This window comes from Hibiscus syriacus, unplaced genomic scaffold (assembly GCF_006381635.1).
Source record: "Hibiscus syriacus cultivar Baekdansim isolate YM2019G1 unplaced genomic scaffold, ASM638163v2 tig00111022_pilon, whole genome shotgun sequence".
Lineage (NCBI taxonomy): Eukaryota > Viridiplantae > Streptophyta > Magnoliopsida > Malvales > Malvaceae > Hibiscus > Hibiscus syriacus.
Window position 1 is genome coordinate 3,576,582 of NW_024062956.1, and position 14,762 is coordinate 3,591,343.

The window sequence follows — 14,762 nt, forward strand, 5'->3', positions numbered from 1 at the left end:
ATCGATACACTGTAGAGTGCATCGATACATACCTTTATTAAGAGATGAAAATAACTTTTCTTTTAACCTAAGAAATGATAGTTTAGAATATATTAATTAGTATATTGATAAGTATCAATGTATTACTATGTAGATACAAAGCCTAAACAAGTTCCAGAACAACTGCCCAATAAGATCGATCGAGGAAAAGACAAAGAAATATAGGTGAGTGCATATGCATAACATGGTTATCGTAGTGTATCCAGTTCTAGACTTGTGATAAGTCTAGATTCAATACATTGATGCATAATTCATCTCATATTATGAAACGTAATAGGAATTCATACTATGTGTATTATGTAGTATGTTTAAATGAATATGTATGCAAAGTTATATGAGCTATTTGATGAAGGTGAGGAATTGACATGTCTACGAGATATATTATGTAAGTTGAGAAAAACCCATGTTATGTAGATGAGAACTAAAGGTATAGTTGGCATGCCAAGAGTAGAGGGTCTACGCGGTCCTTTGGGACATGTATGTATTCCTTGGAACATGTGTGATGTCTTTTGAGACACGTATTTGATCCTTAGCATATATATATGATTCTTAAGGAATTTTCTACGTGGTCCTCAGGGACATCTTATATGGCACTACGGTGTAATTCTACGGGGCACTTCGGTGCAATTCTACGTGGCACTTCAGTGCAATTCTACGTGGCACTTCGGTGCAATTCTACGTGGCACTTCGGTGCATTTATACGAGCTGTGGTGACAGCATAGTGCACAACCTCACAGTACTCACATACCTTAGGTTCTCAGTATGATATCATGGGCCAATAAACTTATTAATACGAATTCATGAATGCTAATGTAATATGCTTATAGGTAAGGAACATGGTGATATAACTGCATTGATTAAGTATATGACTTCATTTCATTTCATCTCATTATGGCATTTTCATTACAATTCCTTGTTATTATTATTATTTTGCCTTACTAAGTCGATGACTTAGCGTGTGAGTGTTTCACATGTAGGATCTGAGAAAGTAGACGAGACATGTTAAACAGCTGGACAACATTACTCCTATAACTATCAGATCAGAAGCAACTTAATGAGTAGGTCATTTTGTTATGTAAATGAATGTTGACATGTAATCAAATGGTCAAGTTGTGAATGCTCTGAGTATTTTGATGAACTTGCATTAACCTATGTATATTATCGTATTTTAGTTATATAAGTCCAAATGTTTTATCATTTTTAAAGAATATTGTTTTTAATAGTCAATGTGACATCCTGGACTCGTATCCAGGTCGGGTATGGGTTGAGGGTGTTACATTAATCCTTAAATCTTAAACCAAATCACAAACAATTGCTTGATGTTTGGCGTCACCATATCGTACCGAAGATATCTATAGAAACTAGCGACGATGATGATCATTCCCTCTTCCCTATTCGTTCGATGGAGACGATGACAACTGACGAGTTCGAAATAAGGATTTTATGGATTTAGAGTTTTTTTTTGTTTTTTTAAGAAATTTGGATTTTTTTTGTAAACTTTAATAATTATACTTTTTTAAAATATATTTTTTCAAATATTATTAACGTGACACATGTCACGTTTTTAGTGGTTGATATTCTTTTTAACGACCATGATAACCCAAACACTTCAAATGATAATGTTGGAAACGTTAAGCACATAATTTGACAAAAAAAAACTTTAGACACTTAAAGTGAAAAACACAGTTTAGACACTTATTTTTAAATTAAGCCTTTTATCAATAAGTTGGATTTGAAGTTGAAAAAAATAGAGTAAACTACATGTTTAATACCTAAACTATTGCTTTTGTTCCATTTTGATACCCAAACTTTATTTTCTAAAATCATATCTATTGTTTATTCTAGGTTCAATTTTGTACCCTTCTGTTAAAAAATTAACAAAATTATTGATGTAATATTTTTTTATTTTTTAATGATGAGGTGATATTTTCTTATGGTGACACGTCAAAATCACTGTTAAATTTTAATGGCGGTTACTAAAATGAAATTTAAACTAAATGTTAGGCATGATTTTGAAAAGAAATAAAGTTTTGGTACCAAAGCGGAATAAAAGTAATATTTAGATAATAAAAGTATAGTTTACCCAAAAAATATGTAGACGTTCAGGGTAAAAAGCGTATTAAATCAACAAAAATGGAAAACTTTTTCGAAGTCTCTTCAACGCTCCTCAGTTCGCTGCACTCCCTCGTTCGTTCTGCTTTAACTTTAAGCCGTCTTTTAAGAAAATAAAAATAAAAATAAGAAATCACTCTCTAAAATTATTATTTATAAATCATTTCCTTTCCTGAAATTAGTTTTTGAATTTCATTCTTAGAAAGCCCAAAACCCTCCCTTTCCCTTCGGGTTTTTTTTCATATAGAAGATCCTCTGTTTTTTTTCTTTTACTATTTTTAGTCATTTTCTCTTGTTTGGTTCGTACAGTTTCTAGGGTTTTTGTGGAGCATCATTTATAGTGGAAGAGATTGTAGTGTCGAGGCTTATTTTGTGGGGGTAAGTGAGATAGGGGAGTTCTTTCTTTTCCCGTTACTTGACGCCACTGTCGCAGCCTTTTATGGCACCGGATCTAAAGAAGAGGTTTGGTCTTTTCTTTTCCTTTTAAAAATATTACTCTTTATATATTTTGTTCAGTTTCCACTTCTTCACTCTTTAAGTGGGAATGAGTGGGTGGATGTGTTTGACTTGAAAGTGATTCTGTTTGGTTTCCAAGAAAGTATGGAAGGGTGTGGGAGATTTGGTTTGATACCATTTAATTTTACTGGGCATTTCCTTCAAAGTGGAGATATGTTTTGGAGACCAGGAGGACATGTGAGAATGCTTTATATATATATAATTTCTAGGGTTTAGTGGAGAGAAATATAGGTTTCTCTTGTTAAATTATGGCTTTAAATTTCTTTATGATTTACCTGCTAATGTGCGGAATTGGAATGATAATTTGGGAGGATGGAGGAAGGGGGAATGTGTGTGGGGATAAAACTAATTAAGGTTTTGAGTAAAAAAAGCTTTGTTTTTTGGGAAGTGGCATATGCTTGCCGGAGTGCATCGGTACACAATGAATGTGCATCGATGCACACAACCTAGAAATTCCAGTTAGAGCACGAAATTCACTTTCTTTTTAGCTAAACTCTTCATATTTCATCATCTTTTATATTCTTAACTCACATACACATATTCAAACTCATTTCTATTCATTAATCACCTCTTTAACATCAAAATCCTATTCTCCATATGTAATTCAAGAATTACACTAAATTTTCAACATGTTCCAAATTCAATTCTATTGTTTCTAACTTCTTAATTAGACCCTTGACAAGTCAAATTTGGTCTGAAAATCCCATAAATGTTTTTCTACCAATATTTCATTTATTCAGTTCATTCTTTTAATCCTTTCTATACCTTTCCTCTTATTGTTTTATGACAAATTAAGAGTCCCTTAAGCTTAAGAGTCACTTGATAATCAAAACCAAACTTAAAATTCAACAAGAAATCAATTAACCAGAAACTCACCTTTGCTCTTGGCTTCCACGTGAAGAAGAAAGAAAAATAAAAATAGAAAAAGAGAACTCTGGAGAAATCTCTCCCTTTCCACGTGGTTCCCTTATCTTATAAAGGAAAATAAAAATCTTACTTGTCAATTGACCATTTTACCCTTTAATTCATTCAATAATTACTAAACAACCTTCAACTATATTTCCAATAAGTCATTGAACTATTTAACTATTCTACTTTTATCACCAAATTTCAAAAATTCTCATTTTAGTCACTGACCCAGATTTTGGAATGTTACAAATCTCCCATCCTTTAAAGAAAATTCGTCCTCGAATTTTCACTGAACATATCAATAAGAAAATATCTTCTAATGTTCTCATGTTGCCTCATTTACTTAACATTTCCTTCCTTTATTTTTTTCAACTACTTTTTTTCCTTTATACATTCATTTACTATCACTTATCAATTAAACAACAACCAGTAACTTCAATCTATTTATGTCTTTTCTCTCATTCTATTATGTATTTTCCTTTGACCATTTCTAAAATTTCATATAATATCACTAATCACGTAGATAATAACATCAATTTTCATCACTTAACCTCATAAATCCATCTCTAATTACCTTATAACAATAACCAAACTCATTTTTCATCATCATTTGACCAAGAACACAACCTTAAATATTTTTTTTAAATATGATTAAACATACACTTTAAAGAATCTTTTCACATAACCTTGCATACTTCTCGTACTTCTATATCGAACTTATCATCTACACTTCCATATAACCTTCATCATATTTGATCCCTTAAACTCAATCATTTTTATTTCTTTATTCCATTATTCCTTTATTCATTCCAAATTGAAATCTCCTTATACATAAATCATATATTTCCTTTTATATTCATATACTCTTGTCCTATCACCTATACTCATCTCTATGTACCAATCTTCATTGCATCCTAGTAACTTTGATAACCCAATTTACTTATACAGAACTTCATTCTTTACCATCTCTTATACTTGTATTTTCCTTCCTTAAAACTCCATACAATTACTTTTCTCCTTGCCTACATCATAGTTATCTGATCAGAAATACACAACTATATTCAAATCTACATCATAATTGATTAATTTCGGTACATTTTTATCACAACTCTGGTTAGCTAACGCTAACTCTTTCCATCTTAACTGTAAATCCTTATCATATACACTCTTTCTTATACACAATACTATCCATTCATTTCAAACTCATAAGCTCTAACTTTATACATCTTATACACTTGTCACTAATACACTTATTCTTGAACTCTTCAACCAATTCTCACTACATCATTTGATCTTTTAACGCTATTATGGTGACACTTATTCACCATATTCTATCTTATCCACGAAATAACAAAACTACTCCATATCACTTTTCTACTTCAAAATAGTGAAAAAATTTCTATCCTTATTCAGATGTGATTTCAACTTTCTGAAATCAACATTTAATCTTATAAGACACTTTCTGAGGTTTTCACTCTTCATCCTGCCTGGCCAGGGCAGGTGAATTGCTATCACAATCAGATTTGTCAGCTATCGATTCACTTCAATAATTTCTATAATTCATTTCTACTATATCATACAAATCTTATTCTATTAGCAAGACAACATACTCCTTACCCTATAGATCAGAAATTTTCACTCTATGTTGGCATGCACACATTTTTTTAAAACTCTTTACCTTCGGTTTAAGCTAGAATCGGCTAAACCTTGCTCTTATACCATTAAATGTAATACCCCCAACCCGTACCCGACCTGGATACGAGTATGAGGTGTCACATTGACTTCTCAAAACATTTACTTTTACAAAATACCCAAGATTCAGTTTGATATTTCTAATAAAACCATTTACTTTTTATGATATAAAACATATGCTTTTACAAAACTGATCAGAGCGTATCTAATACAAATCTTTTAACTACATGCCAACTAGATTCTATATAACAAAATACATGTAATTCATTTATGTTCTGATCTGACCTTCAGTAAGGAGAAACTAACCTGTTGAAAACATTTTGATATTTTGATATAACAAATTAAGATAAATGAATTTTAAGATTTTCCAAAAAGATTTTCTAAGTATATTCAATATAATTATTCGAATATCAAAATATTACTCCAAATCTTTCAAAAGTCATTTTAATCCTTACTCAAGTGTAAAATTAAGTTTTAATCTTAAAATTATTTCAAAATAATTTTACAAAGTATTTCGAACCGTTTCAAAGCCAAAAATTCCAGAATGTCCGGAGGGAACCGATTCCCCCCAGGGGTACCGATTCCCCCCACTGTTCAACGGTCGAAATATTTGAATTTTACACTTAGGGAACCGATTCCCCATGAGGGGTACCGATTCCCCCCACGCTCCAAGTAGAAATATTAATTGTTTTCACACTTAAACGGCTCCAAAAACTTCATTAATGATCCCCAACTTTCAGAAGTGATTCAAAGTGTATTTAAGCAAGCTTAGAAGCCATTGATCAAAAACAAGAAACATCAAGCAACTAGAATCAAGAGAGAATCAAAGAGAAAGCATCAAACCTCAAGTTTGAGCATTTCAAGCCTATTTTTCATTCAATATTCATTTTGCTTTCAAGAACACTTATTGTGCTCAATTGTATTTATTCTTAAGTGTTCTTTCTTTGTTCTAGAATTGTGCAAACATATTTGCCTTGTGATGTTTTTCCTGTGAGTTTGCAATTCTCTTTGAGAAAAGAGTGTTCTCAAGAATTGGGGTATATTCTTGAGGGAGTTGTAAGGTTATCTCTTTATCCTCAAAAGAAAGAACAAATTAGTGAATTTGTTGGAAAATCCTTAGTGTGGATAGCTAAGGTAGTGGACGTAGACTTTGGTTGATAAAGTTGAACCACTCTAAATCGCTGTGCAATTACTTTCAATTTTCTACAAAAGCTTCCACAAATTTTTAATTGTCAATTTACCCCCTCTTGGCCGATTCCGTCAATCGATTAACTCAACAATTAGTATCAGAGCCTAACTAATTTGAAGGTTTAATCACCTCTTGAGTCGATTCGGAAAGAGTTACATCGATAATCAAAGTCATCAATGGCCTCTACTTTAAACTTCGACTCCGGTCTCGATTCGATGCCCGTCAACAAGCCTCATTTCTTCAATGGGGCTAACTATGCCTATTGGAAAAATAGGATGATGTAATTCATTCAAGCAAGTGACATGGGAGCATGGAATGTCGTAGAAGAATGATACATCAAGCCTCTCACTCATCCAAGATTATGGAGTGAAGGAGAGACAAAAATGTTCCAGCTCAAATCCAAAGCCATCCATATCATATTTTGTGCTCTTGGACCAGATGAATACGAAAGAGTTTCATCTTGTACAATCGCCAAAGAAATATGGGACAAACTTCAAGTCACTCATGAAGGTACCGATGAGGTTAAGAAATCTAAAATTAGTATTCTAACGCATAGCTATGAAAATTTCAGGATGAAACCAAATGAAGATATCAAAGCTATGATGGATAGATTTTCAACGATTGTCAATGGTCTCAAATCATATGGAGAGATCATTTCAAATGAAAAGCTTGTGAGGAAGTTAGTCTACTCCCTTCCAAAATCGTGGCAATCAAAGAAGACGACAATCATCGAGTCTAAGGACCTAACATCCTTAACTCTTGAAGAGCTAATCGGTTCACTCCTCACTCATGAAATGATGCTTGAAGATGAGGTGGAACTTGATAATATTGAAGAGAGACCAAAGGAGAATGAGAAGAAGAAAAACATTGGAGTTGCTCTCAAATCCACAAAAGATGAGAGTGATTCAGATGAAGATGACGATGATGAGGAAATGACTTTTTTTGCCAAACGGTTCAGAAAAATGATGAGACCTTACCGAGGGAGAAAATTCAAACGAAATCAAGGCCTCAAAAATGAACCAAAAGAGAAGGACCCAATCATTTGCTATGAATGCAAAAAGCCGGGGCATGTCAAATATGATTGCCCACAATTGAAGAGAAATGGTCAATCAAAGAATAAGCACAAGGCTCATGTGGCTACATGGAGCGATGAAGAAGGTTCCGATGAAGAGGAACAAGAAGTAGCAAACTTGTGCTTGATGGCATTCGGGGAAGATTCTAAGGTAACCTCTAACTTATCTGATTTTGATGATATATCCTATGATGAACTATTAGTGAAATATAATGGGTTGGCTTCGGATTATGAGAAATTATTTTTAAAATATAAAAATGATGTTTCAAAATTAAAAAATAAAAATAAACTCATATCCAAAACCAACAACGATCTTGAAAGTAAAATCAAAGATTTGCAAATCAAACTAGAAGAGTTTGAAAAGAAAATTTTGGATTTGCAAAATTTACTTTCAAAGGTCAATGATGATCATCAAAAGAAAATTAATGATCTTAAAGCTTCTTTTGATAAAGTTAGAACAAAACATTTTGAAAATGGAGAAAATTCAAAATCCAACTTTGTTAGAAAAAGTTTTAAAAACTACAATCATAGAGATCCCCAAAGAACCTCTAATGGAAAAATCGTTAGAAATATGTGGGTTCCTAAAGAGCTCATTACTACTAAAGATAAGGATATCCTACACAAATGGATACCTAAGGGGACTAGGATTTTGGAAACTAATGGATATGGACCCAAAAGAATTTGGGTACTAAAAATTAGAAATTAATCTATGTTTGTAGGAAAAGGAGCATTGCTACAAGGCACGGGAAACAAATCCAAATTCATGGTACTTTGATAGTGGATGCTCAAGACACATGACCGGAGACAAAAGCCAGTTCATTGAGCTTAACGCCAAAAATGGAGGAGAAGTAACTTTTGGTGATGATTCAAAAGGTCACATTGAAGTATTAGTACTATTGGTAATACCTCTTCCATACAAATTAAGAATATTTTTATATGTGAATGGATTAAAGCATAATCTATTGAGTATTAGTCAATTTTGTGATAAGGGATTCAATGTCATATTTGATATTAATGGTTGTAAAGTCATTGATATTGCATCTAATCGGGTTATGCTTGTTGGTCATAGAATAGGAAACATATACATGGTGCATTTAGATTCTATTAATATGACTAATTTGTGCCTAGTTGCTAAGGATGAGCATGACAGTTGGTTATGGCATAGGAGACTAGGACATGCTAGCATGAGTGTTTTGCAACGGTTAGTTCAAGGAGAATTGGTTCGAGGGCTGCCTAAACTAAAATTTGATAATGATAAAATCTGTGATGCTTGTACTAAAGGAAAACAAAAGCGAGTTTCTTTTAAATCCATTAATGACGTATCAACTAGTAGAGTATTACAATTGATCCATATAGATCTTTTTGGGCCAACTAGGACTACTAGCTTGGGTGGAAAACAATATGCATTTGTCTTGGTAGATGACTATTCTAGATATACTTGGGGTTCTATTTTTAAGTACTAAAGATGAAGCATTTAAACATTTCATCACATTTTCAAAAATAATCTAAAATGAAAAAGGTTACTTTATAACTAGTGTTAGGAGTGATCATGGCACTGAATTTGAAAATCTTGGATTTATTGAGTTTTGTAATTCTAATGGTATTAGCCATAATTTTTCAGCACCTAGAACCCCTCAACAAAATGGAGTTGTTGAGAGGAAAAATCGAACTTTAGAAGAAATGGCTAGAACCATGCTTTGTGAAAATAATTTGCCAAAATATTTTTGGGCGGAAGCCACAAATACCGCTTGTTATATTGTAAATCGAGTAATGATTAGGCCAATTTTAAAGAAAACTCTATATGAAATTTTCAAAAATAAAAAGCCTAACATTAGATATTTTCATCCTTTTGGATGTAAATGTTTTGAACAACGGTAAAGAAAACCTTGGCAAATTTGATGCTAAAAGTGATGAAGGAATTTTTCTGGGTTATTCCTTAAATTCTAAAGCTTATCGAGTATTTAATAAAAGAACTTTAGTTGTAGAAGAGTCTATACATGTTGTTTTCGATGATAATCCCCTTCCGAGGAAGGATTCTTGTGTGAAAGATGATGTATATGTATTATAAATACAAATGAAGTTAGATATGACGTTGAAAAACCATCATCAAAGGAATAAACAAAAGATGAGATAACTCATGATCCTCTTGAGAATCCAACCATTGAAGAAAGGGAAGTATCTTATCCAAGAGAGTACAACTATGTCAAGGATGGTGAGATTATAGGTGATCCATCCAAAGGGGTAACAACTCGATCTTCTCTTAGAAATATTTGTAATTATGTTGCATTTATTTCATGCCTAAGAATATTAAAGAAGCATTAAAAGATGAACATTGAATTATGGCTATGCAAGAAGAATTAAATCAATTTGAGAGAAGTAAAGTATGGACATTAGTTTAAAGGCCTAGTAATAAATCTACTGTAGGTACTAGATGGATGTTTAGGAATAAGCTTGATGAGAGTAGTAATATAGTGAGAAACAAGGCTAGACTTGTTGCTCAAGGGTATACTCAAGAATAGGGCATAGACTATGATGAAACATACGCTCCCATAGCTAGGATGGAAGCAATTAGAATGTTATTAGCATTTGCATGTTTTCATGAATTTAAACTATATCAAATGGATGTTAAAAGTGCATTTTTAAATGGTTTTATAAAAGAATAAGTGTATGTGGAACAACCTCCAGGTTTTGAAGATTCAAAATTTCCTGATCATGTTCTTAAATTGACAAAAACACTTTATGGTTTAAAACAAGCTCCTAGAGCTTGGTATGAAAGATTGTAAAAATTTTTAATTGAAAAGGGTTTTTCAAAAGGGAAGGTTGACACTACATTGTTTTTAAAGTATAAAGGTAAAGATTTATTAGTAGTTCAAATCTATGTTGATGATATAATATTTGGTTCTACTAATGATGTTCTTTGCCAAGAATTTTCTAAGCTAATGCAAAGCGAATTCGAAATGAGTATGATGGGGGAGCTCTCATTTTTCTTGGGACTCCAAATCAAGAAAAGAAAAGATGGCATCTTCATCAATCAAGCTAAGTACGTCAAAGATATGCTCAAGAAGTTTGGACTGGAAAATGGCAAACCTCATGACACTCCAATGAGCTCTTCAACAAAGCTTGACTTAGATGAAGGAGGTAAATGTGTAGATGTTAAATTATATAGGTCAATGATTGGATCTCTACTTTATCTAACTGCAAGTAGACCAAACATTATGTTTAGTGTTTGTTTATGTGCTAGATTTCAATCATGCCATAAGGAATCACATTTACTAGCTGTTAATAGAATCTTTAGATACCTTAAGAATACTCCTAGTTTAGGACTTTGGTATCCTAGAGACTCTAGCTTTAGCTTGCATGCCTTTTCTGATACGGATTATGGAGGATGCAAATTAGACAGGAAAAGCACCTCCGGTACTTGTCAAATCCTTGGAAATATGTTGATTTCTTGGTTTTCAAAGAAACAAAATTGTGTTGCATTATCTACCACTGAAGTCGAATACATTTCAGCTGGTAGTTGTTGTGCACAATTTTTATGGATGAAACAACAACTTTTTGATTATGGAATTGAAGTAGGTACCATTCCTATCAAGTGTGACAATACTAGTGTTATTTGTCTACTAAAAATCTCATCCAACACTCTAGAACTAAGCACATTGAAATAAGACATCACTTCATTAGAGACAATGTCACTAAGGAAGATGTAGTTCTAGAATTTGTTGATATTTTGCATCAATTAGCGGATATCTTTACAAAACCTTTAGACAAGAACGTTTTGGACACTTATGAGAGAATTAGGTTTAACTGACCTATCTTCACTTATTGTTTAAAATAAATTTAGCACTTTTAAGAATAAATGAAAAATGCTTATAATAATTTTTCATTGCATTCTTTGCTATTATTTAGGGGAGTTTATGATTTTTGACGAAAAATTAACTTTATGTTCAAATGTAGTTTAAGGATTAATTTGATTGATTGAACATAATTAATTTTTTATATATGAGTTGCCAATACCACTAGAAAAGATTAATATAGCATTTTTAGTGTTTAAAATACAAATTTTTGAATTATAAGGCAGAGGGAATCGATACCCCCTTGAAGGGGAACCTATTTCCCCTTTGAAGGGGAACCGATTCCCCTAGGGGAATCATTACCCCCTGGGGTTCTGGTTTTATCGGGCAGAACCCTTATTTTTGGCTCAAACCCTCTTTTCTTCTCTTCTTTGCCGTCGTTTCCCCTCTCTACTCTCCCTACCTCCATTTTTGCCTCAAATCAACATTTTTAAACGGAATTTTCTTCAAATATCATCTCCTAAACCTGCTAGCATCATTAAAATTGTGCAAACAACATCAAAATCCACTCAATATCATTTTTCAAGGTAAATTTTTCTAAACTCTCTATTTCATTGATTTTGAACATATGACTAGTTTTAATTAGTTCTAAATAGAAATAGTGATCGGGCATTGCTTATTAGTGTTTAGAAACTAAATTATTACAACTAATTTCATCAAAAACACAAGATTTTTCCAAAACTTTTGAAATTTTCGAAATAAAAAAAAATTGTGTTTTGATTGAATTACGTTGTTGTTATAAAAACTATACATTGATTTTCAAAATCTTATTTTTCAATAAGTTTTTCGAAAACTTTGCCCATTAGGATTGGTTTAGAGAACCTTGAAATATTGAGAACTCAATTGAGTTTTGGGATTAATTGAATTGAATACATGTGTTTTCTAAATTGCAGGTTATCCATTCTATTCTGATTTCCTAAACAATGTCCAATCCTAAACGTGCTAGGTCATCATCTAGTCGCTCAAACCGTCAACCAAATCCACCTCCAAATCCTCCTCCTATTCCTGAAATTCCAATTCCTAATCCTAATCCCATTGATCCTAATATGACTATCCAAAACTCGTGCTTCAATCATCCTGGTCCTAGAAATCATCGTTTTTGGTATTATCAATATTTTGACTCTTACAAAATTAGAGAAGAACGTATCCCTTCTCGTCAAGCTATGATAGATATCGATTTTAGATATCTTCCTCTTTTACAAGAGTGGAAATTTGATAAACTTTGTGACATTGAATCTATAGTTTACCATCAACTTGTTCGCATATTCTATTCTAATGTCGTTTGTATTAAGAACAGAGCTCAAACCAAAACCATAGCAGTTCGTTCCTATCTCCTAGGGCAATTCATCCATCTTGACTCGGCTTACATAGCTAATGAATTAGGATTAGATAATGATGGTATATCAAATGAAAAATAACTTTTAGGTTCTCGGTATAAAAGAAGGGATAGTGCGAGTGTCTTAGATCTTCATGATTGTTTTCTTCATCTAATGATTTCTTGGTGGTTTTGACCATCCGGAGGTCGTTACTCTACTCTTCGTGCTTTAGATCTTTGGTGGTTACATTGTTTCCAAAACAGTATTAAAATAAATCTTCCTGAGATTATTTTTGCTGAAATCGTTGAAACCGTAAACTTAGTGCCAAATAAGAAACTTTGTTCCTCTCTAGTTTATGGTTGCATTCTAAGTAATTTATTTTCTAAAGTCGGGCTTAGAGTAGGTATAGATGTCGTCTTTCCTCTCAAGAAACAAATTAATCTTCTTTCCTTAACGAGAGCGGGATGGATAAAGAATAAGGACACCGGTGAATGGGTTCAATCTTCTGAAGATACTCCGGGAGCTAGTTCTTCACGAGCTCCTCCAGCAGATGCCGATGATCCCGAACTTGAGCAATTAATGCAAGATATTGATGAAGTCGACGATGAGCTGGAACAACACGAGGAATAAGCTCAACAAGAATATCATGTGCCTCCATATTTTCAATCATTCGTGGAGACATTTGATTTCCGTTATGCATCCTTGGATTCTCGCTTCACTTCCAAAGAATCTCACTTCTCGACTATGGAAGCTCAACAATTGGAAATTCTCTGAGAGATGCGTGCAAACAATGAGGCAACCAATGCTCGTATTAATGAACTCACTCATGAAATGGCAGCTATGCGAGCTCATTTCCCACCTCCCGATCCTCCTACAGATGCTTGAACTTTAATCTTTGCTTTGCTTGTTTGGATTAAACTTGGATATTTGCATTATTGTTAAAACATTTTGAATGCTTTTGGATTGTTTATTTTTGGTTGTTCAAACTTATGTTTAATACATTTGATTTGGATTTTGTGTTTATTTTGCATCTTTAGACATATATGACCAATTATCCATTACATGTTTATGAATATTGATTATGGAACTAATATCTAACGTTTCTCTTGATTATGATCTTAGCAGCTTACGCTATATTTAGTTATCAATTGGCTAATTGTTTTTCAAAAACTTGTTTAAAATCTTTTAAAGGTCTTTTTGATTTAACAAAAAGGGGGAGAAATATTAAAGTGTTTTTAAAGGGGAGAAGTTTTAGAGTAAGGGGGAGTAATTTCAAAACTCGATTTCAAAATCTTAAAATTGCTAAAATGTTTTGTTATATCAAAAAGGGGAGATTGTTGAAAACATTTTGATATTTCGATATAACAAATTAAGATAAATGAATTTTAAGATTTTTCAAAAAGATTTTCTAAGTATATTCAATATAATTATTCGAATATCAAAATATTACTCCAAATCTTTCAAAAGTCATTTTTAATCCTTACTCAAGTGTAAAATTAAGTTTTAATCTTAAAATTATTTCAAAATAAATTTACAAAGTATTTCGAACCGTTTTAAAGCCAAAAATTCCAGAATGTCCAGAGGGAACCGATTCCCCCCTGAATGGTTTGGCTTCGAGAATTCCAGTATGCTCGAAGGGAACCGATTCCCCCCAAGGGTATCGATTTCCCCCACTGTTCAATGGTCGAAATATTTGAATTTTACACTTAGGAAACCGATTCCCCATGAGGGGTACCGATTCCCCCCACGCTTCAAGTAGAAATATTAATTTTTTTCACACTTAAACGGCTCCAAAAACTTCATTAATGATCCCCAATGTTCAGAAGTGATTCAAGGTGTATTTAAGCAAGCTTAGAAGCCATTGATCAAAAACAAGAAACATCAAGCAACTAGAATCAAGAGAGAATCAAAGAGAAAGCATCAAACCTCAAGTTTGAGCATTTCAAACTTATTTTTCATTTAATATTCATTTTGCTTTCAAGAACACTTATTGTGCTCAATTGTATTTATTCTTGAGTGTTCTTTCTTTGTTCTAGAATTGTGCAAACATATTTACCTTGTGAGGT

General features: G+C 32.6%; 1 pseudogene; it reads left to right on the plus strand.

Annotated features, from left to right (window-relative positions):
- The window catches only part of LOC120150607, a 58,900-nt pseudogene that overhangs the window by 4,588 nt on the left and 39,550 nt on the right, over positions 1-14,762 (plus strand).